Consider the following 9,520-nt stretch of genomic DNA (forward strand, 5'->3'; position numbering starts at 1 on the left):
ACATCTGGTCGAGGGAGTTAGTGATGGTTAATTGGACTTTAGCACTCTGATTACAACCCAAGGCTTTGGTCTAGAGGAAATTAGAAGTTCCATAACTGTTCGCATATAACTGGGTTGGAGACATCATGTTCTTGTGTCTTATAGGTTCACCTTGCAACTTTTATTTATTCAAAATGCACATCTGTTTTACTGTCTTCCTAGAAATCCTTGTGATTGTTCAGATTTTCACTGCTGTACTAAGCACTTTATGTTGCATAAGTCTTATACAAAAATACCTGTTCAGTCTCATGCCCATATTACCTTTCACCTCACATGATAAATCACCTGCTCTTACATTTAGTTATTTATTTCAATATTCATAGCCATATATTTGATGACATTGTGAAGTAGAACACAGAGCCACAAAATTATATAGGTCGACATTTCAAACAGTAAAAGCAGCTCCAAATATTCATTCAACAATGTTCCTGGTAAATAATTGTGTGTATGAGAAATCGTGTATATGTGAATGTAGGGGATTACTTTAGTCGTTGTTATTGTTGGTTTGTGTTTTTTGTCATTCCTTTTTCTCTTTGTACATACAATCAGTACAGACCATTGTCTCATTTGTATAAATATATTTTGCTTTCCCAATTCTAAATGACAAACATTACTTATGCATTGTCGAAACGCAATAAAAAGATTTTTGATCAGAAAAGCAGCTCCACGATTACAAAGCAAAGAATCACAAGGAGAAATCCCACTTTAGCTCACCCTCCATGCTTCTGCTTGGTGCTCTCTCCAATGTGCTCCTTGTGTCTCCTCTTTTTTGCTGAGTGGCTGCTGTTGTGGGTGAGGGGCCACAGCCAGGCCAAGCACATCAGTCTGAAGGCCAGGAGGGCCAGTCTCATGGTTAGGCTGGTGCTGGAGAGACGAGAGGAACCCAAACGTTCCTCCCGCTGCGTCAGTGTCTCGCCCAGGGAATGCCACAGCTGTCCCTGTCCTCTACTGGCACTTCCATGACCCAGCAGCACTCATTCTGTCCCGCCACGCACACACACATCTTCATTATCCTGCTGTTTCATCTCCTCTAACATGGTGAACATCGGCCAGATATCCAGCGCTTAGCTCCAAGTCACAGGAATCTCCCTGGTTGCATTTGCTGTCCACTGTGCCATCCCTCTGCTGACGTCTGCTGACACAACATGTAACTCCCCGCTGTCCCCACCCTCTGATTTAAAACCAAATATCAATTTATTCCTATAATGACAAAGGAATACCATTAATTCCTCTCTCTAATCTTCTTATCTGTGGTTGGTGAAATCTTTCAGTAACCTACAAACTGGAGGCAGCAGTGGGCGGGGATAAGGATAATACAACCAACGGTTTCATCATCATTCTGAGCAGATACAAATAAAAAGCCTGCAGCCTACTTTTATACATTGCAGGATTTTCCCTCGGTACACAGTTCGATGGTTGGAGGACGGATCCTATCCAAGGCAGATGCGAGCATATGTCTCGACAACATCAGCAAACATTGCAGCAGAAACCATTCACAGCAGTGGATATGCTTACTTAACGGAGGCTTTGAGCTGTTTCCTCCCAGCTAAATACAAGGAAAAAGGGATTACAGATAGTGTTAGAACAAATGATCCTATGCATTCAGCTCATTAACTTAGACATGAAAGATTTCAGATACACATTTTTTGCAAAAAGTGTATTGACATGTGGCAACAAAAAAAGCAATGTTTAACAACACAGTAAAACCCAATCCAGTTCATCTACAAAAAACAATATACTAGTTTTATATATATATATATATATATAGATATATACCATTATGTGTATTTTGACTTCTGAAATCTGATAAAAACCGATAATAGTTTTTCTATTATTCTGTCCAAGCCCAAAACTACCGGTAGTCAAAAAAAATTAGGATTATGTTGTTTTTATACCCTCTCTGTATACGTCACTTCATCACCTCATTGTCACATTCAGCCAAATATAGCCTGTTATCCTCTCCTAATGGACGCTGCACAGCCCCATTGAACTGTCTGTTTACTGCCCCCCCCCCTATTTGTTGGCATTATTTGGAAGTTATACTCAATCTTGTAATGATTTATTGCATTTCACACTTTTCACACATTTATTTTTTCAGTTTTCCTACAGATTTCAACCCACATGAATGGCAAGTGATACCGTACAAGCAAATTAATATTCTTCTTTTTTGGGGGGGCAGCCAGTGCCTTTATTTCAGGTTATTATGTTCTCATAATTATTTATGGTCCTGAGGCGGATGAAATCCTGGGTCCTCTGCTTGTAGCCCCAGTAGCTAGCTCTTTCTAAATGCTTATAATAATGATCAGCATTCAAATGAACTAGCAAGCTGTCCACATACAATAAGCAGCATCCACATGACATATTGTTAATGGGCCAATGGTCATGTGATGTGCAATAGACATAGTAAATGACCCTGTATCACTAATGACAATGAAAGGAAAAGTAAACTACTACTTATTCAAATTGATTTGAATAAGTAGTTTGAATTTAAATTCAAGTGAGGAATAACAGTAAACTCATAGAAAAATAACATTGAATGGTGCTATTTTAAATCAAGGAAGGAATGAAAACCTGCAGCAGAGAAAGATAAACTTTATAATCAGCGATGGAAACAAACTGTAGTGGCATGCTCCCTTTAATCTGGGATTACAGTTGATTGAGGGCTGAGCAATGCCATTTTAAAGAATGTGCACGTGGCCCTTGGCTCTGGACATGTGACCCGTCAGCTGCTGGACCGCAGGCGGACACTCATTTATGGAAGTGACATCTCATCTGTGCCCTCTAGAGGTCATCATCTGTCAAAGTATGTTAGGAAGTGCAATGCATTAACACACACAACGCCCACTGTGTGTTTGAACTACAATATCAGCATTACAGCATTATCACTCACATAGAAAATATGTGTGCAACTTGTAAATGACAGAGATTAAGCATAACTGAAATATTTTTTAGCCAAATACCATCACATCCTTGCATTTGTTTAATACTTTTCAATGCCTCTGCAGGGTCATATGGGACTGAAGCCTCTTACAACTGGCGTTAAACGTTTGTCTATATACAAAAAAGGGGGATTGATTTATTCCAGAATATTTTTTTTAGGGGAATATAATACATTAAAGGATTTATAACAGTGTAATTTAAATGTGTAGCTTAATGTCCTGCATTTTTGTCCACCTGAACGTCTTCATCTGCTTTTTCTCTGAAAAGTTTTCTTTCTCCTTAAAAAATACTGATATTTTTAGCCAGAAGATCTTGAATGTGATGAGTAAGTCTATTTTCAGAAGGTGTTTCATGTGTTCTTGTGAACTATGTCACTAGAGAGGTGTGATGAAGCATTCACAAGGAGCCTGGTTAAACTTTTACCTGCCTGGTTAATTAGTCAGTGTTTCATTAGCGTTAGGAAGGATGTAAAGTGGAGTCCCACAGAAACACTTCACTGCACACCGCTGTGTTTTCACACTCATGCCAAATACTGTGACTGGATCAACAAAGGAGGCTGTCTGACATGGCAGAGGCACACGGACTCATTATAATGCTGCTTATTTTCTTGGAGAAATTGTCACAGACACATTCAAAAGGTATTGTAATACTAGGTTCATTAAGCTCACAGATGAGTGATTTATTTTAAACAAAGGGAATTAAATAGATTAAAAGCTACTGCAATGTGTCTTTTTGCAGTAAGATTTATTTTTACTTTGGAAAAAGAAATCACTTCACAATTCTGGCAAATACTAAAAACAAATTATTTGGGTTAGGGTTTCTTATTTCCTATTGAAGAATCAGTTAAGAGTAATAACGGTCTTACTTTGCAGACAGTGTAAATGTTACCCTTTTAAGAGGTATATGTTTTTATTGTAATAACCACAAAGCTATGATATCATCCTTCCAAAGATGATTGTTATTGATGTATGTGTATAAAGAGCATGGCACACAGTGAACTGATTTGTATGTCAACACTTATTTTACAACTCAGTAGTTCAGATGAGTATATCATGTCAGATTTGATTGAGAATGACAAATGCTGCAAACAATACATATAATATTAGTTTGCTTTTATATTTTCACATCCGCAGTAAACACAGCTGCACTTTTTCCTCAGAGAGCTCCCCAGCTGTGAGCTGCACACAAGTGGGTCACCGATTTAAAAAAGTCTTTATTGTAGTTCAACTAACAGCTTAGATGTTTATTAGACAATAAAACTCAGAGGACAGAGGCTCTTTTGGAGGAATTCTGCATTTCACATTGTGTAAAATCAGTAATACATTATTGCTAAATCTGAGGATTCCTGATTCTGACACGCTGTTGTTGTTGTTGTAGAAGCTGTGTGTCTTTGAGGTTGAATTTAAGGATAGTGCAGCAGCAGTGACCTAATAACAAGACAAATAATACTGTTTTGCAACCAATTTGAGCATATTCCCAAATGTTAAAGTTCTTTTTTTGTTGGTATTTTCACATGTATCTTGTCATTTTACTATATTCTCAGATATGTTTGTTGTTTTTAAATTATCCTTCATGTTTGTTGATTTTTGAAGCCCTCTGAGACAAATGTATTTTGTGATATTGGGCTATATAAATACATTTGAATTTAATCGAATTTTGTATCACAGTGTTATTAGCCGATGCCAACGTGACGTGCATCATCCCTGACGACTGCCTCCTGCCCTGCAGCTTCAGGCCCGTCGGCACCGTGGTGATCCACTGGTACAAGCAGCAGACCCCCGTGCACAGCTACTACTACAACAAGGACCAGTTTGGGCACCAGAACAAGCACTTCAGCGGCAGGACCTGCCTGTTCAACTCTCACATCCCTCAGGGCAACGCCTCCCTGCTTCTCAGGAGGGTCAAAGTTCAGGACAAGGGCCGGTACAAATGTTACACGAGCACGAGGAAGGGCAACCAGGAGATGTTTGTCAACCTGGAGGTGAAAGGTCAGTATAATTTCAGCCAATTTTAGAATGAAAGAAGATACATAGAAATTAAATTGTGAAAGACAATGTGACCAATGTGCTAGTAAATGCAGAAATTAGTCAACTTTATTATTTAAAATGAAAAATAAAACCAGAATGTAACATTAAATACTATACAGTGGAAAACCATACTGCTTATTGTAATAATAAATAAATATATGACCAGTGTATGCCATAAGGTGAATGCTGTTGGTGTTTGTCCTGAAGCTTCGAGTAGTGAAGCGTCTCCATTTATAAATTACCATCAAGGACGTGACAACAAGGCGGAACATTTTGCACTCTTTTTTTTCCACTACTGCCCACTAGAAAAGCTCTTGGCCGTGTGTTAATGGCAATGCAGTGGAAAGTGTACTACAGCTATCATTGTAAGATTGTGTTATCATGTAAAAAGTATTCACTCAGTTTTGGGAAAATTAAAGGTTTTAGATTGGTGATTTTCATGAAGATTTAGTCTCTGGTGATGTCTGAGAGAATTTACAAGGCAGGAAGGGCATTTAGATTTGTATTTAATATTTCTGTCATCAGGAAGAGAACTAGAAAACAGCTTTGATGCATTAAAATAATGCAAAAAAGAAGATAAGTGGCTAAATACAGAAAGAAAAAAACGTTGATGCTCTAAAACAAAACTGCATTTCTCACGATTTTTTAACTATTTATTGCGAAAACACAAGCGAAAATACAGTCCAATCGGTAGTAGTATTTCAGGTGTGATGGCTGATTGTGGTGAAAAATAGTAGGAAAGTATTGTAGATATTGCAATAGAAAATGATGTAGAAACACGATCAACAGAAAAATGTCACCTACCAACTCACCCCCTTTCAACCACCACTAGCTCCACCCCAAGCTCCAGTGCACGATCAATAATACATGAAAAGTGACCTACACACAGTAACCCTACACAAGACATTGTTATAGTGTTGTATTTTAGAAGGATTCTAATAAATATACTTACACAATGCCAAATAAATCATCATAAAAAGGGTGTGAAGGGTTAGTTTAATTTCTGCCATGTTTTGGGTTCTAGATGTGCGCTATTAGAACAAGTATCTAGATACAGTCTGCCCCAGCTACAGTACTTCCACACTAAACTACGGTGTAGCTAGTAGATCAGAGCTTTAATTAAAAGACAAGAAATGTTGAAAGAAGGAGCAAATAGAGACCACTGTAAATGGAATGAGAAACGTTAAATATAACTTTGTGTGAGTGACAGAACAACATGCAGAAATCCTGCTTCACCTGACCGTTTTCGTCGCCCTGCTTACTTTAATCAGTCTCAGTTCACGTTTTTATAATCCTATCTGAAAAATGTAATCATATCCTCATTAAATATCCACAATGTTGTATTTTGTTCCTCCCAGCTGTCATCCAGTCAGTGATCATGGAGATGACTGAAGAGACGGTCACCTGCTCCTCTTACAACATCTACCCGGTCCCTCAGGTCACGTGGGACACAGACCCTCCCTCTGCCCAGGAAGCTCTGGAAAACTCTACCATAAAAACCACAGACCATAAGGGTCTGTTCAATGTGGAGAGCACCCTGAGGATTCTGGGTAATCTCTCCAACTATACCTACTTCTGCTCTTTCATAGCGGCTGACAAGACCCAGGTGTGGATTGCCTCTTGGAAAAACCAAGGTGTGTTTTCTTACTCAATGAGATATCATTTAAATTGTATTTCTTATCAATTCAAGTAAACACATGTTTATTTGTTGTCTGTCAGAGGGTATAATACAGGAAGAGGGTCTCGCTCTGTCCATCCCGTGCATCGCCCTCGACAGTTCACAGAACTTCTCCCTCACCTGGACCTTCACTTCGTCCACTGAGCCCACAGTGATCTTGAGATATGACACAAAAACCAGACACAGCTTCAACCTGTGGGAGGGTCAGGCTGAACTGGACCAGGATCTGCTGTTGCTGGGCGACGGATCACTTCTGCTGCTCAAGCCAGACATCGAGGAGCACTCTGGGACGTACACCTGCACCCACTCAGGCCTGCAGAGCAGACACATCATCCAAACTAAAGTCAACATCACTGTTGCATCAATAAGTGAGTATTAGATTTATTTTTCACTGGAGATGTTGGTTCAATAAATCCAGTAAGTAATGTGGAAACAATGGTCTTACATTTGTTTTGCAGTCGTGGACGATCAGAGTGTGCAGAGGTCATGGTGGAGCACCGCAGCTTCTGTAGCTTTTTTCTTGTTCACCATCACTTTGGCCCTCCCTCAATGTGCGAGACAAAAGGGTATGTACGATATTCACTCTGGAGTATTTTTGAAGAAGATAGGTGATGAAATCAAGTGTAGCTGAAATGGCTAATTGTACAGTTCAAAGCTGTAAAAAAAGTGTTTTAATTCAGCATTGTCTGCACTTTTGAACATTTTCAAAGAGAGCAAACCCCCAACAATGCATTGTAATTATTTAGCATTTTTGGATGGTTGGTTTTGGAAGTTAAACTGCATCTGGATCCAGATTTGATTCAAAGTACAAAGTGCTGATACATGGGGGATATTTCTATAAGAGTTGAAGACTCGTGATTATTTGAAATGATCTTTCTGCTGTTACAGCATCTATAGGCTGTTAGGAGAGATTGACCCAAAATGTTTAGGAATAATATCACTGACTTTGCTTTATTTCTGGCCAGATATTGGTACTGTCTGGACTCTTGGTATCAAAAACGTGTACATTTCCTTAGCTGATATAGTCAAAGTTTCACCAAATTGTAATAAAAAAATAAAGCAGTATTTAGAGGTACTGCCGCTACTAACAAATGATAGTAGTAAATAAACAATATAAATTGTGCTCAACTCATCGATTAAATTACAGCGCAATATTACATGCAATTAATAACCCACTTTCTCTGGTGCAGCACTGAAGACCAGAAGAGCCTCGCAAAGATACAATGGAGCAGGTTTTGTTGAAGATGGGCTTCACAAACATCTGAACACCACAGCTAGATACATAATCGGACCACACGGAGATGAATGCAATGGAACACAGATAAAGTTTGAAGCGCAGGATGAACTGGCGGGTTGCACACCAAACACAGCCGAGGACGAAACTGAGGCTTTACCAGAAGCTATTGAAGAAGAGCAAGAAGAAAATCCAGTCGGCCCCCTTGTGGAGGGAAATGATGGGCAGCCATCCTGTAGTGTAGAGAGGGAAGAGTTTGAAAACATAGAGCCTGTTCATACATCATGAACTTCAAGTCATTTCATTTTATGGCCATGAATGGGCAACATGCAGAGGAGGATAAACCACCTCCAAAAACACATCCAGATCACACCTGGGAATCTGCGTCTCTAAGAGCAATGTCTTTATCATGGGGGCAGTAACTGTTCCATATACTGTGAAAAAACATTATTGATATATTGATATGATATATTTACTTTGAGTGTAAGCTTGTTTTCCTGCCTTAAAAATAAAAATGTGTTTATAGCTAAATGTTCTGATCCGTTGTCACCTTTGCCATGTTTTTTTTTTCCAGACCCACTTTCTAAAATCTGAAACATTCAAGGTTGATTATAGTCTTTCATAATGAAACAGAAGTATATGAAACATGATTCATTTCAGAGTGCACAAATATGCCTCTATGGGTATTTCCCCCTACTCACTTCAGCTGTTGCTTTCTTCACGGGGATGAGTAAGGAGGCTTCACTAAGCAGACATCCAGCTCAGGCATTTTACAGATAAACAACAACTTACCATTCTAAACCATTGCTAATGTGAGCGTTTGTGAACACTGAACTAAACAGTGGAGCAATTTATCTGCTTTCTAATCTTAAATAAACCACAAAAAGCGTGTTTGGACATCTGATTCGAGTTTTACAATTAAAGCATGTCCCTCTTTATTCTGGCAATTTGAGTGATTTGCGACAATGAACAAATTGCCACAATAAAAGGGGACATGATTTCATTGTCTGTCAAACTGAGCCTACATCACACCACAGCCATTTAATTACAGGCTCAGTGGCGGAACAAACTCTCAAACATCTTGTTTTGTGGTTTCCAGTGGACCTTAAAACCGTTTTCATATCAAACTGAAGCTAGTCATCTAGAGAAACAATGCAAACAGCTGTGGTGTGGGTTGTATTCACCATAGGCCTACATCCTGCTCATTATCTTTATGAACTGCAGGGGTGAGTCCACAAAAATGCTTCACAAACGGTTAGTTTGTCTTGAGTGGTTGTAGGAGCTGATATGAGTAAATACACATTTTAAGATTAAAGGTGTTTCCAAGTTAAAATAGTTTGGGAGTCAAGTTTTTTGCCCCTTGTATCCAGGGGCAGGTGAACAAAACGAGACAGAACAAGATGAATCAACAATAGTCCAGTTTAAGGAAAACAAAAAGATTTAACACCTAAAATTGCCTATTGACTTTGGCCTCTTGCGATTGGGAGAGATATTTGAGACTTTTCACGCTGTGACTCAGACCTTCCAAAAATTACCCGAGTTGAATGTACACCCATTCCCACAATCTGACACTAATTTCTCTTCCAGCTTCTCGGCTCCCCT

Source organism: Gymnodraco acuticeps, unplaced genomic scaffold, assembly GCF_902827175.1.
Source record: "Gymnodraco acuticeps unplaced genomic scaffold, fGymAcu1.1, whole genome shotgun sequence".
Taxonomy (NCBI): Eukaryota; Metazoa; Chordata; class Actinopteri; order Perciformes; family Bathydraconidae; genus Gymnodraco; species Gymnodraco acuticeps.